Below are 21,099 nucleotides of genomic sequence, written 5' to 3' on the forward strand. Positions count from 1 at the left end.
AGGCTTTTCTGTAACTTCATGTTGCTCCATCCCTTAATACATTAATGTAATAATGCTTCCTAGTATTTTTTTTTATAGGTCCATAGTAGTTATTTAAATCAGATAGTGCAATTTAAACAACTTTAGAAAACCCCAAACAGCCTAAACAACCCCTAAAAACCATTTCAGTGCATTTCAGGGCGAGAGCAGGCTCTAAAAAGTTGAGAGCCAGCTCCAAACACATGGAAGCTGGCTCCCCAACCTTGGGAACCATCTCCCTCCATGTGGGAGCCGGCTCTGACATTGAGGGAGCTGGCTCCCTCCTTTAGGGAGCCGGTTCTTTCTCCCTTAAAAACCGTAATCCGATTTTCGTTTGTCTTTTTCGCCTCTGGCGATGTTCAGAGCCTCTGTAATATTTTTATTAAGCTTTCTAGGGTTCATTTAATGTCCCAAATTATCCAGAAACTCGTTGACAACCAGTACGCATCGTTAACAAGAATTAAACACAAACTAAAACAATTTATTCATTAAATCAAATTCAGTTAATCAACTCAATAAAACTATTTACAGTCTGAATTAACATGCATATAAGATATGTTTTAACATTAATTTAAACCCTGGAGTTGTAATACCTCTAATTTTAAAAGGATAGTCCTGGTATTTATTTAATTGTTTAATTGCATTTTTAATTTATTTAATTGGTTTGTGTATTTGGTTGCATTAATTGTGTGTTTATTTAATGGTTATTTAAATTGATTTTTTGTTTTACTTTAATTGATTAATTATTTTATTTTAATTGATTAATTGTTTTTTTCATGACTTATTTTAATTGGATTAAGTTAAATGTTTTATTTATTAAATTAGGTTATAGTTTTAACTATATAATGGAATTCACGTGTGTAGCCGACACTGTTTTAAAACGTAAGTTTTGTTATGGGCTAACAAGGATTAGGATTAGGGCTCTGTCTCTACACATACAAGGAATAGGGTTTATTTACGTCCCTATATATATATAGAATAGTGGGTTGATTTAGGGTTTTAGAATACAAAAGCTTTGTTCATGTCTTAAGGTTACAGAGTGAGAACAGAGAGGGGTTTTGTAAGAACAGAGCATTGTAGGGTCTGTTAAGGGAAGAATAGGGAGGACTAAGGAGGTGTGGTGGTGGACTACCTAGAACCAGAAGACGCTGGACAGTGGTTTGTGTTGCCGGAACAAGCAAGTTTTGAATAGGCAAGTTCTTTTCTTCCTCTTTCCCTTTGCCTGTGTTCTGAGCACCTAGATAGCCTCTAGGGTGTAATTAAACATTAACCGGGATTTATATGTATAATAGATGCTATATCGATGATCTATATGTGTTAAAAAAAATTTAATTACAGTTCGTGCATATTTGATATCAGAATATTTTTTAAAGCATGAAAAATCTATAGAACTTGTAGCCTCTGTTTTTGGTTTCTACTGCTGTAAACATATCTTGGGGATTATACTGGACACAGTTAGGACTCTTTGGAATAGTTTAAAACCAAATAGACAAGTTGAGAATGGTTGGAAACATTGCAGAAAGTCGCAGGAGTAACAAGGTTGAAGAAGGCTCTCGGAGAAGGAGAGAGCCGGCTCTGGAATGTAAAGAGCCGGCTCCCCCCATTGTAGAGCCGGCTCCCCCCATTGTAGAGCCGGCTCTAGGAGAGGTAGAGCCGGCTTTAACCTCCTAGGAGGCAGCTCCAAGTGTTTCTAGAGCTTGCTCCAAATCCTGGAGAAGGCTCTTTCTCATATATAGTTTCTGAACTTTGTTTTTACGATTAATTTTGAGGCTGTAGGAGTTGGGGACTGTTTGGACTGAGTCTGGGACTTCACAGTATGATTAAAAAGTTAATCTTAGGTATTATTAAGACCTTTAACTGATTAAAGTTTACTTCTAGTCAATGGGACAAATGGTATAAAATTACTAATTTTCTATATTGTTAACGGATGAAAGATGGATTAATTGCCTAACTAAATTTTGGCAATGTAATGAGATGTAGGATGTTTATAAAAACCTATTTTAAATGCATGATAGGGTCCTCTATATATTTATTTTGATCTATATATGCTTTACGATGTTAATTGTCGAAATAGTAAACATTTTCTACAATTACATGGATTACTGTTGAATTTCAATTGCTAGAATAACGAAACCATTTATGAAATTATTTGGATACTAGTTGGGACTGTAAATTACTCAGTTATGATTTATATGTTGTAATTTACATGGATATGGAGGATTGTATGCACCGGTATGGGACGGTGGCATACTGGGGACGGTTTAGCTCAAAACGCTAAGACCTAACCTACCGGATGGAAAGGATGGATTGTAAAATATTGAATCTATCAATGTGTTGAAGTCAAATCAATTGACTAAGTTGAATGACTTCCTGGATTAATTGGTTGTAGTTAAGTCACATCAGCTGAATAAGTTGAGTGCTTATCTGGACGGCGTTTTGTATGTCTCCTCAATAAATAATTGAATGACACACTGTGGTTTTGGATGGATTTTAGATATATGATTATGGTCCCACGATATGAATTTGAATCTCAGAGTCATTGGTTAGGGTGCGTAGATGCAGTGGATACGTAGCTGGATATAGTAGGTAGGTGTACCCTGTTAGGTCTAGGTACTCATGCCCACCTTTGGGTGCGTTTTCGCATGATACCTTCTATTCAGGTTGAGACCCCTATTGTAATCCAGTGAATGTCCTTAGTGTGGATATATATATACTTATGGACTAAATAGATATGTTGAGGGTATCTAAGGTGTATCTGCGTATCGGGTCACTGTATGGATTGTAGTTAGATTAGAACTTACATGTGGGCTTGACCTACTCTCTTATTTTTCAGGTGCTTGCCAGTTTCAGGGTTAGAGCTTGGTCGTGTTGGTCGTGCAGAGCAGATACAGACTTCCATTCCACCGATCACGTAGGACTCTCTCCATAACTTGTTGCTGGATGTTTCTTTCAGTTGTTTTTATTTCAGTTTGGATTATTATTAGGGGTCCACTAGAGATGGATTCCCGAGTTGTTTATTCTATTGGAGGTTTTAGATTATTGGGATTTTATTAAGTTTTATCAGTTGAGGATTCTATATTAGTATTCATTTCAGCTTTTAATATTTATTCTTATTTTATTTTGTCATCTGTGTTCATTTTAAAATATTAATTATTTGATATTCCCTCGGGTTTGGGCTTAGGCCTGATCAACCCGTGTCTCGGATCTGAGGGGTATCACAGGAGTCTACCTAGACATGCACAGAACACAAGTTTAAGGGAAGGAGTTAGAATAGGAGCTTGCCTTCGGTTTCAGTTTTGAAACCTTAAACCACCGTCTCTGAGTTTTCCAACAGATTCTAGACTGCCGTTCAACACCTCCGTTTGCTCTTGGTTCAATCCAGAAGCAATTCGTTCCTTCCTCCTTGAACCTCTCTGTTATTCTTTCAAGTTTCTCTCTCTGTTTCTCCTTGCCTCTCAATACATGAATAGGGTTTTTGTTTTACCCTAGCAAACGTATAATGTATTTATAGGCTTAGGAAAACATAACCCTAATTCTAATCTTTCTAAGAGAAGGAAAGGAACAATAATTTTATCTATCGCTAAGTCGGCTAAACCCATTACGTGATTTCCCAAACATACAAAACCCTAACTATGCTTTAATAATTAATAAAACTAATTTACCCAAATAAATCAATTAATTCATTTAAATACAATAAAAACTAAATTAAGAATAAAATAATAATGCGTTAAAAGAAATCTAAAATAAAAATCCTCAAACTTTAAATAATAAATTAATATTATTTAAATTCTTTAAATTCGTACAACTCGGGGATCCATCCAGTATACCCCTAATAATTCCAACTGATAAATAAATTTACAGAAAAAAAAATATCCAAACCTAAAATAAGAAAAGAAATCCTATGTAGTCGGAAGAGTAAGTGACTGTATCTGCATCACCACGATCAGCCCTAAGCTTGGTACTCACGAACACTTGAAAAATAAAGATGGGTCAAGCCCACATGCAAGTTCCATCCTACTACAATCCGTACATAAACCCCGACACACAGATACATCCTAGATAGCTCGGTAATATCTAAAATAGTCCATATATATATATATACACACTATAGGATGCTCACTAGCCTATAGCATAGTTCAGCCTGGGTAGAAGGTGACATAAAAACACGTTTTTCAGCGGCCAAGTACCTAGACCTACCAGGGAACATCAGTTATATTTAGCTACCCAACCTTTGTGATATACGCACCTTAACCGTGATCAGGAGACTCAAGCTCGTATCATATGTGATACCCCTCGATTCTAGAGCCACGGGTGATCAAGTCCGAGCACAGATCTGAGGGATATCAGACAATTAATATGTAAACAAGTAGGAATAAAAAATTGAATTAAGATTAAAATAACAAAACGCTGAAAGAATTCTAAAAAAAAACCTCAACTTAAGATAATAAAATTAATAACATTTAAATTCTTCAAATCTGTACAACTCGGGAATCCACCTAGTGGACCCCTGATCCCAAATCCTTGAATAAATTTACAGTATTAAAATCCAAAACCAAAATAAAAAGGAAACCCTATGTAACCGGAAGAGTGAGTGTCTGTATCTGCATCAACACGAACAAACTCTAAGCCTGGTACTAGCAAATACCTGAAGAATAGGAGTAGGTCAGGCCCACATGCAAGTTCCAATCTACTACAATCCGTACATAAACCCGATACGCAGATACATCCTAGATAGCTCTGTAATATCTACAATAGTCCATATATATATATATATATACACACACTATACGATGCTCACTAGCCTATAATATAGTTCAGCCTGGGTAGAAGGTGACATATAAAACACGCTTTTCAGCGGCCAAGTACCTAGACCTACCAGGAAACATTAGCTATATCTAGCTACTCAACCTTTGCAATATACGCACCCTAACCGTGATCAGGAGACTCAAGCTCGTATCATGGTACCATAAATATATATATATAAATTCCTTCCTAGTGCAGAAAGATAAAACAAATATCCATTATGTCGTTCAACTGTTTTAGTTGACAGGACATGCATCCATGTAGGATTTAACTGTTTTAGTTAATCCATTCCTTATGTATGAAGGGGTAGGACTTAGCTTTTTGATCTAATCCATCCTTGATATGTCACCGTCCCATACCGGTACATATAATGCAAATGATCCTTGAATGATGCAACATTTTCAACAATTCATCAAATCATACCCACGTAATCCAAATAGTTGATATACAGAGTTTAAATAGTTCATCAACTTGCAATCCAGAATCCATCCATGTGATTAACGAGACAAAGTTTAATAATTCATCAAGTTAAGATCCAGTATCCATCCATGTCATTGACAATTTAATTCATTTAACTGAAATTGCAGCTAACCCATAGTACAATCCCGCAGTTGGCAACATTAACAATAGTAAAGTGTCAATTATAAATCTGAGAATGACAAACTATAACTCAGAAAATCCACAGTTCTAACCAATATTTGCTGGAACAGATAGAACGGTTCAACAATTAAAATACCGATCTCCATTTAATTAATGAAACCTAATTTATTAGTTCCTTAATTAAAATCCAACCTATGCACAAATAAGGTCTAACAGACACATGACCCTATTCTGTACCCAACATAGATTTCAAAACCATCCTCCAGTCATCTAAGTTGCTAAATTAAGTTTACATAACTAGATACTTTATAAACACCAACAATGTGCGTCATTACTTAAAACTCCCACACTGTGAAAACCTTTAGCATATTAGAATAAATTATGCATTGTGAGTCTTAATATAGCATAATATCCTGTTTAGACACCATGCAACAGTCCGTTAAATTTTTAAAACATGACTTAGTGAATTAGTCCTTCCTATCCGTGAGCAGCGTACAAAGTCGCATATTTTTACCTTGTACCGTTGTATACTTCCCTACAGTTAATTCCATGAGTACTAAGACATTAATTTATTAGAAGTGGCTCTAATATAGCATGGTGTAATGTTTGGAATCCATGTTCCAACTTTTTTAATTGCTAGACACAGTTTAAGCAATTAAACCTTTACAATCCGTTATGTCCGTAAACAGTCTGCGACTTGTCTTAGATTTTCCCACCGTTTAATACATTAGCATATAAATAAATTAATGCATCCTAGGGCTCTAATATTTCATGAATTAATATATAACTTTATCTACCTAGCCCAAACACAGCTCAGAAAAATCACTAACAAGCCAAACAACGCACAAACCACTCCAGTAAGTACATAGAATCACAGAGCCTGCTCTTAGAAACATAGAGCAGGCTCTAACCTGCATAGAGCCGGCTCCCATAACCCTTGGAGCCGGCTCTAATAGAGGGGGAGCCGGCTCTTTGTTTCCTAGAGCCGGCTCTCTCTCTTTGAGAGCCTCTTCTGCCTCAACTGCTTCGTTCTACTTCGTCCAGTTATCGTCTGTGATTCCGGCGAAGTCCAGTGTCCTATGTGTTCGATTTTTCTTGTTCTGTGTTGCATTTTGTGGTTACGTGTTTCATTTTTGTTAATTTGTCCAGATTGGGAATATGGATTAGTTAGAGTAGGACTAGTCAGAAGTGGATGGTTGGTTGAGATTATCGACATTTATTGGAATCTTATTTTCGTACGGATTAAGAGTGGTGGATTGAGCAAGTTTGTTGCTAGACCTTATTCTCGAAATGTTCACTTTAGAACTTCGCATCAGTTTTACATTGCACTAATAACGGAGTTATAGTTGTACTCATATCTCTAGACGGAGGATTGGGTCGAGAATGTCTTCCATATCAGAAGCAGGGTGCGTTATTGAGGAAGGTCGGTTTTTATGTATTAAGTGGACTTTTCATGAATGGTGTTTCTCCATTTAGGCGGTAGCCTATCGAATCATGTTTTTTAAAACATTGGGATGGGATGCATAGAAGCTTTACACATCTATGCTATGGAACTTGAAAGAATGTGGACCTTTACCCGGTATAAACAAATTTGGGTAAGGCTGAGTAGTTGCTAAATACAACATACGTGTTGGATAATTTTTGTGCTTCCTTTATATCGGACCTATATATTTTCTTTACGGATTTGGAAATCAGTGGAGCCCATACACCGAGGCAGAATCCACAACAGAACGGAGCAAAATTTTAATAAAAATAATTCAGAATTTCGTGAATTTCGAGGACGGAATTCCTTTTGTTAGGGGGAAAGAATGTAATACACTTAAATTTAAAAAGGACATAATTGGAATTTTATTGTTTATTTTATTATTCTTATGTGTTTTCATGACTTTTGTTACGTGGCTTCCTGTTTTGTTGTTTAAATGAATTAACTGTTTAATTATAAGTGTGTGTGATGAAGTGGCATTTGAATGTTAAATTAAATGTATTGTTTTTATTTTATTTTATTTTTAATCGAACTTGGGCGTGGATATGATTAACGGACTATTTGGATAGTGTAAATGGGTACCGGTTAGCCATGGAAGTATATACATGTATATATATGGGTATATATGTATATAGAGTTAGTTTTAATTATTGGTATTTATTAATAATTAAACTTGAGGTATTAATCATAATTTAATATAGGTTATAATTGTAGGGTTACATATATTCTCACGTTTTTAGCCGACTTACATTATAACTTTTATGGTTGTTTTTCTTTCTCGGATTAAAATTAGAATTAGGGTTTTAGTTTTTCCAAACCTATAAATATATCATTATGTTGACTTAGGGTTTTTTAAAAAAAATATGTAAACCCTTTTCACGTACCAGAGAGATAGAGAGGAACATAGCGTAAATTGTGAGACAATAGCAGAGCATCTTTGGTGAGGGTTTCAACTGTGGATTAACGATTGGTCATAGGAGAAGGGAAGGTTGAGCAGTATGAGGCTTGACGGCAGTCATGATCACTGGAAAAACCTAGGAAGACGGTGACAAGGTTTTGATTCCAAAACCGCAAAGGCAAGTTTTGTTCTTCCTCTCTCCCGTTGCCTGTATTCTGTGCATGCCTAGGTGTCTCTAGGATTTTAATTGAATATTAATCAGGTCTGGCATGAGTATTATATGTCAAATTGATTATCTGTATGTGTATATATTTGTCTGAAATAATTCTTGATTGACTTGTGTTCGTCGTATGTTTTAAGCTTACAGATTTGCACTGTTTTAATTGTTGATTTAACTCGTACTGCTATAAACAAGGGTTTAGGATGTTATTGAATATATATAAGATGGTTAAGATCGATTTTGATTATCTGTATACGTGTTAATATAATCTGTAAGTATACTTGCAAATTGAAGTTCAAGTTTTGTGGTAACGCGTAATGAATCGGTAGGGGTTTTAAGTCACAATAATAAATTTCAACTGCCAAAACAAATCATTAGGATGCTACTGGATATATATTAGACTGCTAAGGTCATTTTTACGGAAGAACAGAGGGATTGGAAGTGGTCGGAGTCGAAGTAGAAGGTCGGAAACAAGGCTGGAATGGATTGGAGGCTCACAGAAAGGGAGAGAGCCGGCTCTGGGAAGCCAAAAGCTGGCTCCCACTCTTTAAGAGCCGGCTCCAAGATGGTATGGAGCCGGCTCCGTGCATATAAGACCCTGCTCTAAGTTTCAAGAGCAGGCTCTCTCCTATTTTGACGTATTTTAGTGTTTTCTGATTTTCTGGGCACCGTTTGGATGATTTTAATTCTTTCAAATTGTGTTGTGAGGGCATTTGGGTTCTTAATTTAAACTTCAAGTGTATTTAAACCTCTTATTGCATAGTTTATACATTTACGCTAAAGTGTTAAACAGTAGGAAAATAGACAACTTTTCAGTACTGTTAACGGTTGGAGGAAAGTTAAATTGCGTAATTTAATTCAGTGATTGACGGATTATAAAACCAGTCATGGGGATGATTTTGGGTGTAAATAGGATTCTTAAACTCAGTATTAAAGATGAACCGAAGGTTGGGAATAGCCGGAGACGAAGCTGAAAGGCGAAACGGAGCAAAACTGGACAGAGGAAGCTCTAAGCCTTTAACAGCAGGCTCTAAGTTTTTTATGGAGCAGGCTCTAAGTTTCTAGAGTAGGCTCTAAGTTTTTACAGAGCAGGCTCCATGGTGTAAAGAGCCTGCTCTATGATTTTCAAGAGAAGGCTCTTTGGTTAGGTTACGTTTGGTTGCAATCTGGAGCTGTCCGGGAACTGTTTGGGCTATGTTTGGAGTTCTAAATTGTTTTAGGGAGTGAACTAACAATTTTAAAAGTAATTTCAAGAGATCTTAGGCTCTCTAATTGCATAAGTTAGCCTATTATAGGAAGGGAATGATCAGTGTGAAATTTAGACAATTCACATACTGTTAACGGTTGGAAGGGAAGTAGTTGTTCAATTTTTAAATGGGCGACTTAAGTAATTATAACATGATGTTAATCTTGTTTTAAATGCACGTTAGGGTCATTTACTTAATAAATTTTATCTGTGCAGACTCGGGAATATAATTGCTGAATTAATAAATTCGTTCTGCAATTACGTAGATTAAGGATAAGAAATTACTTGCTTGCTCTAATATGGCAATTTAATGAACTATAACATGTTTCTAATTTTTGTTTTAGATGCACGGTAGAGTCTTTTAGTTAACAGATTGGGCCTGTGCATACTTTGGATTTTTATATTGCTGAAACATTAATTTTCCTGCAATTACATGAGTAAAAGGTTTGCTTTAAATTATTGAATTATTAGATACACTATTCTGCAATTAATTGGATGATGGTTTTCAACTGAATGATGGTTTTGGACTTAAATTGCTAAACTAAAACATAGGTTTTGTAATTTACATGGGAGTTAACCTGGACTTAATTGAAGAATTAATTACATATTTTCTGTCAATTATATGAATGGATTCTGGATTTTAAGTTGACGAACGATTAAGTTTTGTCTCGTCAATTTCATGGATATTGTCATGGATATTTAGTTGATAAATTGTTTCAATTTTGTTTTATCAGCTACATGGATTTATGTGGATTGTATTTGGTGTACTGATTGAGTTAATGCATCATTTACGGATCATATGCATGGTATGTACCGGTATGGGACGGTGACATACGGAGGGACGGATTAGATCAAAATGCTAATTCCAACCCATTCATACATACGGAATGGATTAACTAAAACTGTTGAATCCTACATGGTTTCATGTCCTATCAACTAAAACAGTTGAACGACATATTGGATGGTTGTTTATATTTTCTGTTAATAGGAAGGATAGGGATTTAATTAAAACATTCAAATCCTAATTATATGTTGTGTTTTGGCGTGTTTTAGTTGACAGGACATGCATCCATATAGGATTTAACTATTTTAGTTAATCGATTCCTTATGTATGAAGGGGTAGGACTTAGCTTTTTGATCTAATCCATCCCTGATATGTCACCGTCCCATACCGGTACATATAATGCAAATGATCCTTGAATGATACAACATTTTCAACAGTTCATCAAATCATACCCACGTAATCCAAATAGTTGATATACAGAGTTTAAAAAGTTCATCAACTTGCAATCCAGAATCCATCCATGCGATTAACAAGACAAAGTTTAATAATTCATCAAATTAAGATCTAGTATCCATCCATGTCATTGACAATTTAATTCATTTAACTGAAATTTCAGCTAACCCATAGTACAATCCCACAGTTGGCAACATTAACAATAGTAAATTGTCAATTATAAATCTGAGAATGACAAACTATAACTCAGAAAATCCACAGTTTTAACCAATATTTGCTGGAATAGATAGAACGGTTCAACAATTAAAATAACGATCTCCATTTAATTAATGAAACCTAATTTATTAGTTCCTTAATTAAAATCCAACCTATGCACAAATAAGGTCTAACAGACACATGACCCTATTCTGTACCCAACATAGATTTCGAAACCATCCTCCAGTCATCTAAGTTGCTAAATTAAGTTTACACAACTAGATACTTTATAAACACCAACAATGTGCGTCATTACTTAAAACTCCCACACTGTGAAAACCTTTAGCATATTAGAATAAATTATGCATTGTGAGTCTTAATATAGCATAAAATCCTGTTTAGACACCATGCAACAGTCCGTTAAATTTTTAAAACATGACTTAGCGAATTAGTCCTTCATATCTGTGAGCAGCGTACAAAGTCACATATTTTTACCTTATATCGTTGTATACTTCCCTACAGTTAATTCCATGAGTACTAAGACATTAATTTATTAGAAGTGGCTCTAATATAGCATGGTGTAATGTTTGGAATCCATGTTCCAACTTTTTTAATTGCTAGACACAATTTAAGCAATTAAACCTTTACAATCCGTTATGTCCGTAAATAGTCTGCGACTTGTCTTAGATTTTCCCACCGTTTAATACATTAGCATATAAATAAATTAATACATCCTAGGGCTCTAATATTTCATGAATTAATATATAACTTCATCTGCCTAGCCCAAACACAACTCAGAAAAATCACCAACGAGCCAAACAAAGCACAAACCACTCCAGTAAGTACATAGAATCACAGAGCCTGCTCTTAGAAACATAGAGCAGGCTCTAACCTGCATAGAGCTGGCTCCCATAACCCTTGGAGCCGGCTCTAATAGAGGGGGAGCCGGCTCTTTGCTTCCTAGAGCCGGCTCTTTGCTTCCTAGAGCCAGCTCTTTCTCTTTGAGAGCCTCCTCTGCTTCAACTGCTTCGTTCTGCTTCATCCGATTGTCGTCTGTGATTCTGGCAAAGTCCAGTGTCCTATTCCAGACCTTTTTAAGATTATTAGGGTTCCATTAAAGCTCTTAAACCCTTAGATACTCCTCCTATTCCAGTGTGAACCAATTGACAAAAAACTTAAACTACACACAACAGTTTATGCAAAAATAAGTTTGAATGTTAAAAAAAACACAGAACAGATTACCGAAATCATCTAGCATGCATAAAGTCCATTTTTAAACGTTTAATTAAGTTCCTGGAGTCTATATAAGATGCACAAAACACAAGTTTACAAGAGAGGAATAGACTGAAACTTGCCTCACGATTCTAGTTTGAAACCTTAAGCGTCGTCTCTAAGTTTCAGAATTCTCCAAGTCTGTTTCCCCTCTGCTCTGCTCACATTTCCCTTCCTCTATTGCTTCTTGGTTCCATTCAGAAGCAACCCCTCTGTTCTTCCTCCAGTCTTCCTCCTTTAGCCTCACAGAAAATCACCCGAGACCCTCTATGTTTCTCTCAAGACCAGTCTAGAGCCTCTGTTTTCCTTCTCATAAATATTACGTGAGTAGGATTGTTCCCAACCCTAGCAGACTTAAGAATATATATATAGCCATCCCAGGTTTAATTAAAACCTAACCTAAGTTGGCGTCCAAACCATATAAAAATAAAACCCTAATCCTATATTAAATACAAGACTAAATAAAATAATTAATTAAGACAACTAAATAATTAAAATTAAACAATTACTTTAAAATAAATAAACAAGTAATTTAGAATCAAGAACAAATACACAATTAATTTAAAATAAAGAAATAATTAAACAATTATGCAAATGAGCACATAAATCACATAATGAAATAAAAATGCAATAAAATCAAATTTAAATTCCCATTGTATCCTTTTGAAAACTAGGAGTATTACATCATAGTACCATAAGTATATATATATAAATTCCTTCCTAATGCAGAAAGATAAAACAAGCATCCATTATGTCGTTCAACTGTTTTAGTTGACAGGACATGTATCTATGTAGGAGTTAACTATTTTAGTTAATCCATTCCGTATGTATGAAGGGGTAGGACTTAGCTTTTTGATCTAATCCATCCCAAATATGTCATCGTCCCATACCGGTACATATAATGCAAATGATCCACAATTGTTACACATTCATTAGAACATTAAACATATCCAGAAACCAATATAATAGAAATCAGATATTATTAAAATCCTATCATGCATCTAGTATATGATTATAATCATAAATCATTCCTTTAAATTGTTAAAGTAATGATAAATAATTTAAATTATCCAATTCCATACAATTAATCGAACATAAATTTTAACAGTTCATCAATTAACATCCATAGCACAATATAATGATAAATAGAGTTATAACTGTGCACATTATACTAGACTGCCAAAAATACCTCCATACTAGTCCAGTTCGTTTGCTAAAACAAAACTAATAATCACAACCTACACCATCCTTGATGGCATGCCAAGTAATGCTTAAATTACATGACGTCCCTTTAATTCTCACTATAGATCATGTGTTTGATATAATGACACTCAGAAATCTACACAGAGTACATCTTATGAAACCCCAAAAGTATTCCAATACAAGTCCATTTAGTTTGCGAAAATAAAGCTAGCAACTAAAACTCCTACAACTCCTGTCGGCATGCAACCTATCAGTTAGAATTACATGACGACCCTAACCACAGCAAAACAACCTTCTTGGAACTAAAACATGTCATTTATATCATTGGTATAAAATCCTAACACTTACCTTTATAGCAGTTCATTTAATTTGCTAGCCAACCAACGATTCCAGTTCTCCTTCCTTCTTGACAGCATTGAACATTCATATTTTAAAATTTATGTTGTCCATTCCCATGACCTGAATCAATACATCCTAGGTCTTAAACATGCTCTGTACACCATTTAAGAACCCCCGTGAAACTCTAGAATTACCATTTTGCCCTTGAAGTATCGAAAAATTACCAGAAATACCCTGGAGGGGTTTCTGTTCAAAGGAGCTGGCTCCCCCCCATGGGAGCCGGCTCTTCATCTTCCAGAGCTTCTCTCCCTCATGGAGAGCCGGCTCTACCTTCTTGGGAGCCGGCTTTCTTCCCCTGAGAGCCGTCTCTGCTCCATTGCTTCGTCTCTACTTCGTCCGGTTGCCGTCTGTGCTTCCGACGAAGTTCAGTGTTCTATCCCAAACCTTGTAGCATTCTTAGAGTTCTATTTATGTTCCTAAATTCCTAGAAACCCTTCATAAACCTTTGTGATTAATGGACCCAAAACTTACGGCATAACAAAACAGTTTATACAAGAACCATAGTTTCAGTTGACAAAATAAATGAACAATTTAGGGTCTGATAACACGCATCAATATTCCATTTTAAAGTTTAATTTACATCCAAACCATCCCAGAAACTTCTCACATTCCTTTATGAATTAATTTACAAGAGTTTAATACATAATCCAAACAGTTTATGCAAGGAAAGCAAACTTCAGGTATTTATACGTTAATCAGTTTATAGTCCGGCAAACATGCATCAAACATCAGTTTTAAAAATTGAATTAATTCATGCAGACTATATAGAATGCAAAAAACACAAGTTTACAGGAAGGAGATAGAATGAAACTTGCTTTTAGGTTTCGGTTTGAAACCTTACAGCGTCGTCTCCAAATTCCGGCAACTGCTGACTGCCGGCCAACCTCCTATCGCTCTGGTTCAACCCCACAAGCCATCCTTTCATTCCTCCTTGGTCCGACCTTCAGTCCATAGCTGAAAGTCTAGTTAGTATTTAGGTTCCTTCTGTGTTTTCCCTTCCAACCCTCTCTGTTTTTGCCTTTCAATACATTATTATGTGAATAGGGTTTTTTTTCCAACCCTAGCAGACTTATAAGAATATATATATAGCCGTCCCAATCTTAAGTCTGCCTGTAACCTTATATCTACCAGTTTTAATTAAACCTAATATAAGTCGGCGACCTAATTAGATACAACAATAAAACCCTACGACACAAATAAATTCTGTAAGCTACCAAATATAATCTACCAAATATACACTACAAAACCACGTCAATTAAAACATCAATAATCAAATATTTGAACCAACTATATATGAAATTAAAACAATTTCAATTAAATAATTAAATTAAAATAAATGAACCATTAATCAATTAAGAAGTCAAAACACATAAGTCACATAATTAACTAACCAAAACAACTAAGTCACATAATTAAATCAATTAATCAATAAAAACAAAATTAAATTCTCAATTTTATCCTTTTGAAAACTAGGGGTATTATAGCAGATGCACTCAGTCGCCAACCCTATGCGAGTCTTTCTACTTTGTTCACTACTGAGTGGAATGCTTTAAAGACCGTTAACGAGTTGTCTAATGCTTTTATGGTTTGCATGGTGGTTACACCTTCTATCATTCATAAAGTTTTGAAGGCACAACTCACGGATCAACAGTGCATTGACAAAATTGCAGAGATAGCTTCTAGGGAGGTTCCCTTTTACTATGTTGGGACTGATGGAGGTTTGAGGTACAAGGGACTTTTAGTGGTACCTTATGCTGACAATTTGAGGAAGGATGTGATGATTGAGACTTATCACTCTGAGTTTTCTATTCATCTAGGAGGAGACAAAATGTATCAGAATATGAAGCGACAATTTTGGTGGGCAGGTATGAAGAGGGATATTGCTATATTTATCTCTCAGTGTAGTACTTGTCAGATGGTCAAGATTGATCATCAGAGGCCGCCAGGAGCTCTACAGCCACTATCTATACTAGAGTGGAAGTGGAAAAACATTTTTATGGATTTTGTAGAAGGATTGCCAAATTCTTTTAAGGATCATAATTCCATTTGGGTCATCGTTGATAGATTGACTAAATCAGCTCATTTCTTGCCTATTCGCACTGACTTCACATCAAAGCAGTTAACGAGACTTTACATTACAGAGATTGTAAAGTTACATGACATTCTGTTGTCTATTATATCGGATAGGGATTCGAGCTTTGTGTTAGGATTTTGGAAGAGTTTTCAGCAGGCTTTAAGTACAGAATTGTATCTTAGTACTGCTTATTATCCTCAGACTAATGGACAGACCGAAAGGGTTTTAATCAAATTATGGAGGATATGCTTCGTTCGTGTGTTCTTGATTTCGAAGGCCATTGGGAGGATTACTTGCCACTTGTGGAGTTTGCGTATAACAATAGTTTACAGAAGACTGGTATGGCACCGTTTGAAGCATTGTATGGCCGACCATGTCGATCTCTGGTTTGTTGGCTGGAGGTTGGCGAGAGTAGATTTTTGGGTCCTGAGTTCATTAAGAATACTTCTGAGAAGATCGCTCTTATTCGGGATCGCATGCGTATTGCTCAGAGTAGGTAGAAGAGTTAAGCCGATCGTCGTACTCGTGCCTTAGAGTTTCGGGTTGGAGATCAGGTTCTACTCAAAGTGTCTCCTATGAAATGAGTAATGCGCTTCGGGAAGAAAGGGAAGTTGTCACCATGGTTTGTCAGTCCATTCATGATTACGGACGAGTTGGAGCTGTAGCTTATCTATTGGCACTTCCGGATCATTTGGATCGTGTGCATGATGTGTTTCATGTGTCCATGTTGCGAAAATTTATGCGAGATGAGGATCGGTATCAGCATATCGATGTAGGTGAGATTGAAATGCAGACGGATGCAACAAATTTAGAGCCACCGTGTCGTATTATCAACCGTGGGGATCAAATTCTTCGTAATAAGGTTATCCCTTTAGTACATGTCAAGTGAAGTCACCATAATAAGCCTGAGTCTACTTGGGAACAGGAGGATGTCATTCACTCGTAGTTTCCTGAAATTATGGAAGAAGATAAGAGCGAATTCTGAGGATGGAATTCCTTTTGTTAGGGGGGAAGAATGTAATACCCCTAATTTTAAAAGGATAGTCTCGGCAATTTTATTAATGGTTTTATTGCATTTTTCTATGATTAATTGAATTATTTGCGTATTTGTTTTAATTGTTTAATTATTTAATTAATTATGTGTTTATTTGTGTAATTGTTTTGTTTAATTATTTAATTACTTTGTTTATTGTCATTAATGTATGTTTATGTGGAAATTCAATTAATTGTTTTGTGGGGTTAAATTGTTTTATTTGTTTAACGTAGGTGTTGAAAATAATGTTTTTATTTAGGATTTTGTATATATGAAGTGGCCGACTTATAATTAGTTTGGGATTAGAATTAGGTTTTCATAGACACCTATATGTATATAAGTTATGTGTCTACGAGGGTTTTAGAACCCTATTCACGAACAGTGGATGCAAAGAGAAATAACAGAGAGGTTCGAGAGAGAACAAAGAGAGAGAAGTTAGGGTTTGGTTAGAGACAAGGGTTGAACCAAGGAGGAGTAATTGAAACTTGCTCGTGGGTTGAACCAGGAGCAACAGAGGTCGGTGAAAGCAATTAAGATCGCCGAAATTTCTAGAGAAAACGGTTTAAGGTTTCAAAACTGAAACCGAAGGCAAATTCCTATTCTAACTCCTTCCCTTAGACCTATATTCTGCGCATACCTAGGTAGTCTTCAGGGTTTAAATTGATGTTAAAATATATCTTTTAAGCATGTTTGAATTGAATTTAACTACGTTGAATTAAACTATTTTATGGTTGATGGATATTCTTAATTAAATCCAGTTTTCGTTGATTATAAACTTGTGTTTAATTCTTGTCGTTGATGCATGATAATTTCTTATAATTAATTTGGGACAGAGATTGAACCCTAAGAATATTAATAGAACAATATAGAGGGTTCTGAGTATCATCGGAGGCGAAGAAAATGAATTAGAACAGTATACGACTCTTAGGGAGAGAGAGAGCCGGCTCCTTAATGTAGGGAGCCAGCTCCCTCATGGACAGAGCCGGCTCCCAGCACCATAGAGCCGGCTCCCACATGTGGGGAGCCGGCTCCCAAGAGAGTAGAGCTAGCTCTCAAAGTCTGGGAGCTTGCTCTCGCTCTGGAACCTGTAGAAATTGTGTTTTTGGAGTTCTATTTGGTCATTTGGAGTATTCTAAAGTTGTTTAAATTACAATTAATGGTTTAAACAATTATTTCAAACATATAAAAATACTTGGAAGCATTATTACATTAATATGTTAAGGAATGAAATAACATGAAGTTAAACAGTAAACTTGCATGTGGAGTATTGGATAGTTGATTTAATTGCTTACTGGTATTTAGTGTAATACCCCTAATTTTAAAAAGGATATTCCTGGTATTTAATGGTATTTAATTTATTATTTAAGTGCATTTTATTTGATTATGTGTCATTATTTGTTTTATTAGGTGCTTAATTGTTTTCTTTTGTGGTGATTTAATTTATTTCTTTTGTGGTGATTTAATTTATTTAAATGATATTTATTTTTAGTTATTTGATTGGAATTACTTGTTAGTGTTTTAATTATTTAAGTGGCATTAATGGTTTAAGTGTAATTGGTTTAGTTATTTGATTGGAATTACTTGTTAGTGTTTTAATTATTTAATTGGCATTAATGGTTTAAGTGTAATTGGTTTAATTATTCTATGTGTGTCTTATTTTATGTGTGTCTTATTTGGTTTAATTGGGTTTACTAATTATTATTTTGTTCAATTAGATTATTTGTTAAGTATTTAATGGTGAATAGGGTAATTAGGTAAATACATCTAACTAGGATTTTAATTACAGTATAAATTAGGGTTTTATATTATAGCCGTCGTAGGTTTCTACGTTAATTGAATGGGCCGATTAGGATTGTGAGTTGGACTTAAATGAATCTAGTGTTTAGGAAAACTCTATAAGTATAAGGTAGACGTCTGTGTAGGGTTTTTTTTTAAACAAAGCACACGTTTTGTAGAAGTGGAGAAGGAAAAACGCAGTTTTTCACATTCTGCCAAGGTTTGATCAAAGATCCGACCCGCTTCGTCCGTGGTCCGATCGAGCTAAATTTTGGAGGAGAGGTTCATGACTCAGTGACGCACAATCTGAACGGTGGAGATCAGAGTTTGACCTCGGGAACAGTGATTCGTACTCATGAACAGTAACTGGGTCGCACAGGTTTTTTCCATTCTGCCCAGATTTCATCAAACAACCGATCCCGCTTCGTCCGTGGTCCGATCGAGCTGAATTTGGAGGATAGGTTCATGACTCAGTGTCGCACAATCTGAACGGTGGAGATCAGATTTTGAGTTCGGGAATAGTGTTTCGTACCCGTGAATAGTAACCGGGTTTTGGAACTCGCTGGGATTTTTTAAGAAGATGACGTTGAAACTTTGAACAAAAGTTTCTGAGGCAAGATTCTATCCTTACTCTTTCCCTTAGGCTTCATACTCTTTGCACTCTTAAATGATTTCAGGATTAATAAAGATTAAACCAAACTAAAATGATATCTGTTTTGCTATGAAACTGGTAGTTACAGTAGTGTTGTATGCTTGTTCAACCTAGACTAAGTATGTTTGTGGATGCATTGTGGTTCTGTGGTTCACGTTTTTCCTTACCACTGCTAGTATAAATTATTGGAAGGATGGGTCTAGATGATAGCTATCTTAACTTCTATAATAGCAACTGTTGGAACTTAAATACTATGAGGATTTGAGTTTAACACTAGATCGGTTTTGTGGAACACTATAATTTGAGCATGTCTACATACATACTGTGAATATTGTTTTGATGCTTACATTATCACAGTTAGTATCAACTGTGGAGGTTAGGATTTTGTGATGCATACCCTATATATCTGTATGTCATTTGTAAGGTGTTAAATGGAAGTTTTAATTAATTCTGTCTTTATATCAGATTAAAGGGAACAACTTAAATTGGGCATGTATATGTTGTTGTTGTGACCCTGTTTATCAATGCTTATTTTATCACTGCTAACATTGAATGTTGGATGTTGGAATTTAGTTGATATATATTTGATTTATTGGTATTATTGACTACTGGAGGATTGGGAAGTAGGCACCGGTATGGGACAGTGGCATACTAAGGATGGGTTTGGTTTTTAAAACAATACCATTACCCACCTACTTGGAATAAGGATGGGATTAACTAAAAGTTAAGTCCTGTGGATTTGTATTGTCATGGCAACTACTTGTTGAGCGGCAATACCAGGGATTTTGGATGAATTTTATATATGTACTGTTATGGTGCCTCGGTATGAGCTTGAGCCTCAGGACCGATGGCTAGGGAGCGTATATGCATCGGGATGTGTAGCTGGCTACGATGGTTGGAGGTGTACCGTGTTTAGGTATAGGTATATATGCCCACTTCGTGTGCGTTTTAGCATGTTACCTCTATTCAGGTTGAGACCGACCTATAGTCCAGTGAGAGTCCTTTAGTGTGACTATATATATATATATATTTACGGACTATTAACTATTGTTGAATTGTTTAGGATGTACATGCGTAACAGGCCTCTGTTTGGATTGTAGTAGTATAGAACTTGCGCGTGGGCCTGACCCACTTCTATTTTTCAGGTACACGACAGTTCCAGGCTTAGACGTGTTCGTGCTGAGCAGAGGTCTCTATTCACTCTTCCGACGATGTAGGGCTCTCTCTATAGTTTTATTTCTGGACGTTTATTACAGTTGTTCTATCTTCCATTTGGATGTTTAATAGGGGTTCACTAGAGATGGATTCCCAAGTTGTAAACTGATGGAGTTTTGGAGTTTGGGTTTGATGGATTTTAATAATTATAATATCTTGCGGATTCTATTTTTAGTTCCTTCCAGCTTTAATTTCATTTCTTAATTTATTTTGTATTCCGTGTTCATTATAAATATTAATTGTTTGATATTCCCTCGGGTTTGGGCCTGGGCTTGATCAACCCGTGTCTCGGATCCGAGGGGTATCTCATTTAGCAATTTTGTTCTTTACATGATTTAATAATGTTAATCATGTTTCAGCCGTGTATTAAGTGTAGTTGATTATCTGAATATTACTATGCTTAGTTTGGATTAATAATGTTTTACTTTATTAATTATGCATCAATTATTTGGACTGTTTAGTAATTTATATGTACTGGTATAGGACGGTGGCATATTAGGGATGAATTAGTTCAAAACACCAGGTCCTACCTATTCTGGGGATAGATTAGTTTAAAACACTAAGTCCTACCTATTCTAAAATAAGTTGGATTAATTACAAAAGTTAAGTCCTACTTATATATATGTCAGGTCAATAAACAGTTGAATGACATATCTTGGTTTTGATGGATTATTTATATATATACTTATGCTACCGTGATATGAGCCCGAGTCTTAGGATCATGGTTAGGGTGCGTATATCGCCTAGGATGGATAACTAGACATAGACACCTGGT

The sequence above is a fragment of the Cornus florida genome, unplaced genomic scaffold (genome assembly GCF_030987335.1).
Source record: "Cornus florida cultivar Cherokee Brave unplaced genomic scaffold, ASM3098733v1 CherokeeBrave_3.0.0_Hap2_Chr09, whole genome shotgun sequence".
Classification (NCBI taxonomy): Eukaryota; Viridiplantae; Streptophyta; class Magnoliopsida; order Cornales; family Cornaceae; genus Cornus; species Cornus florida.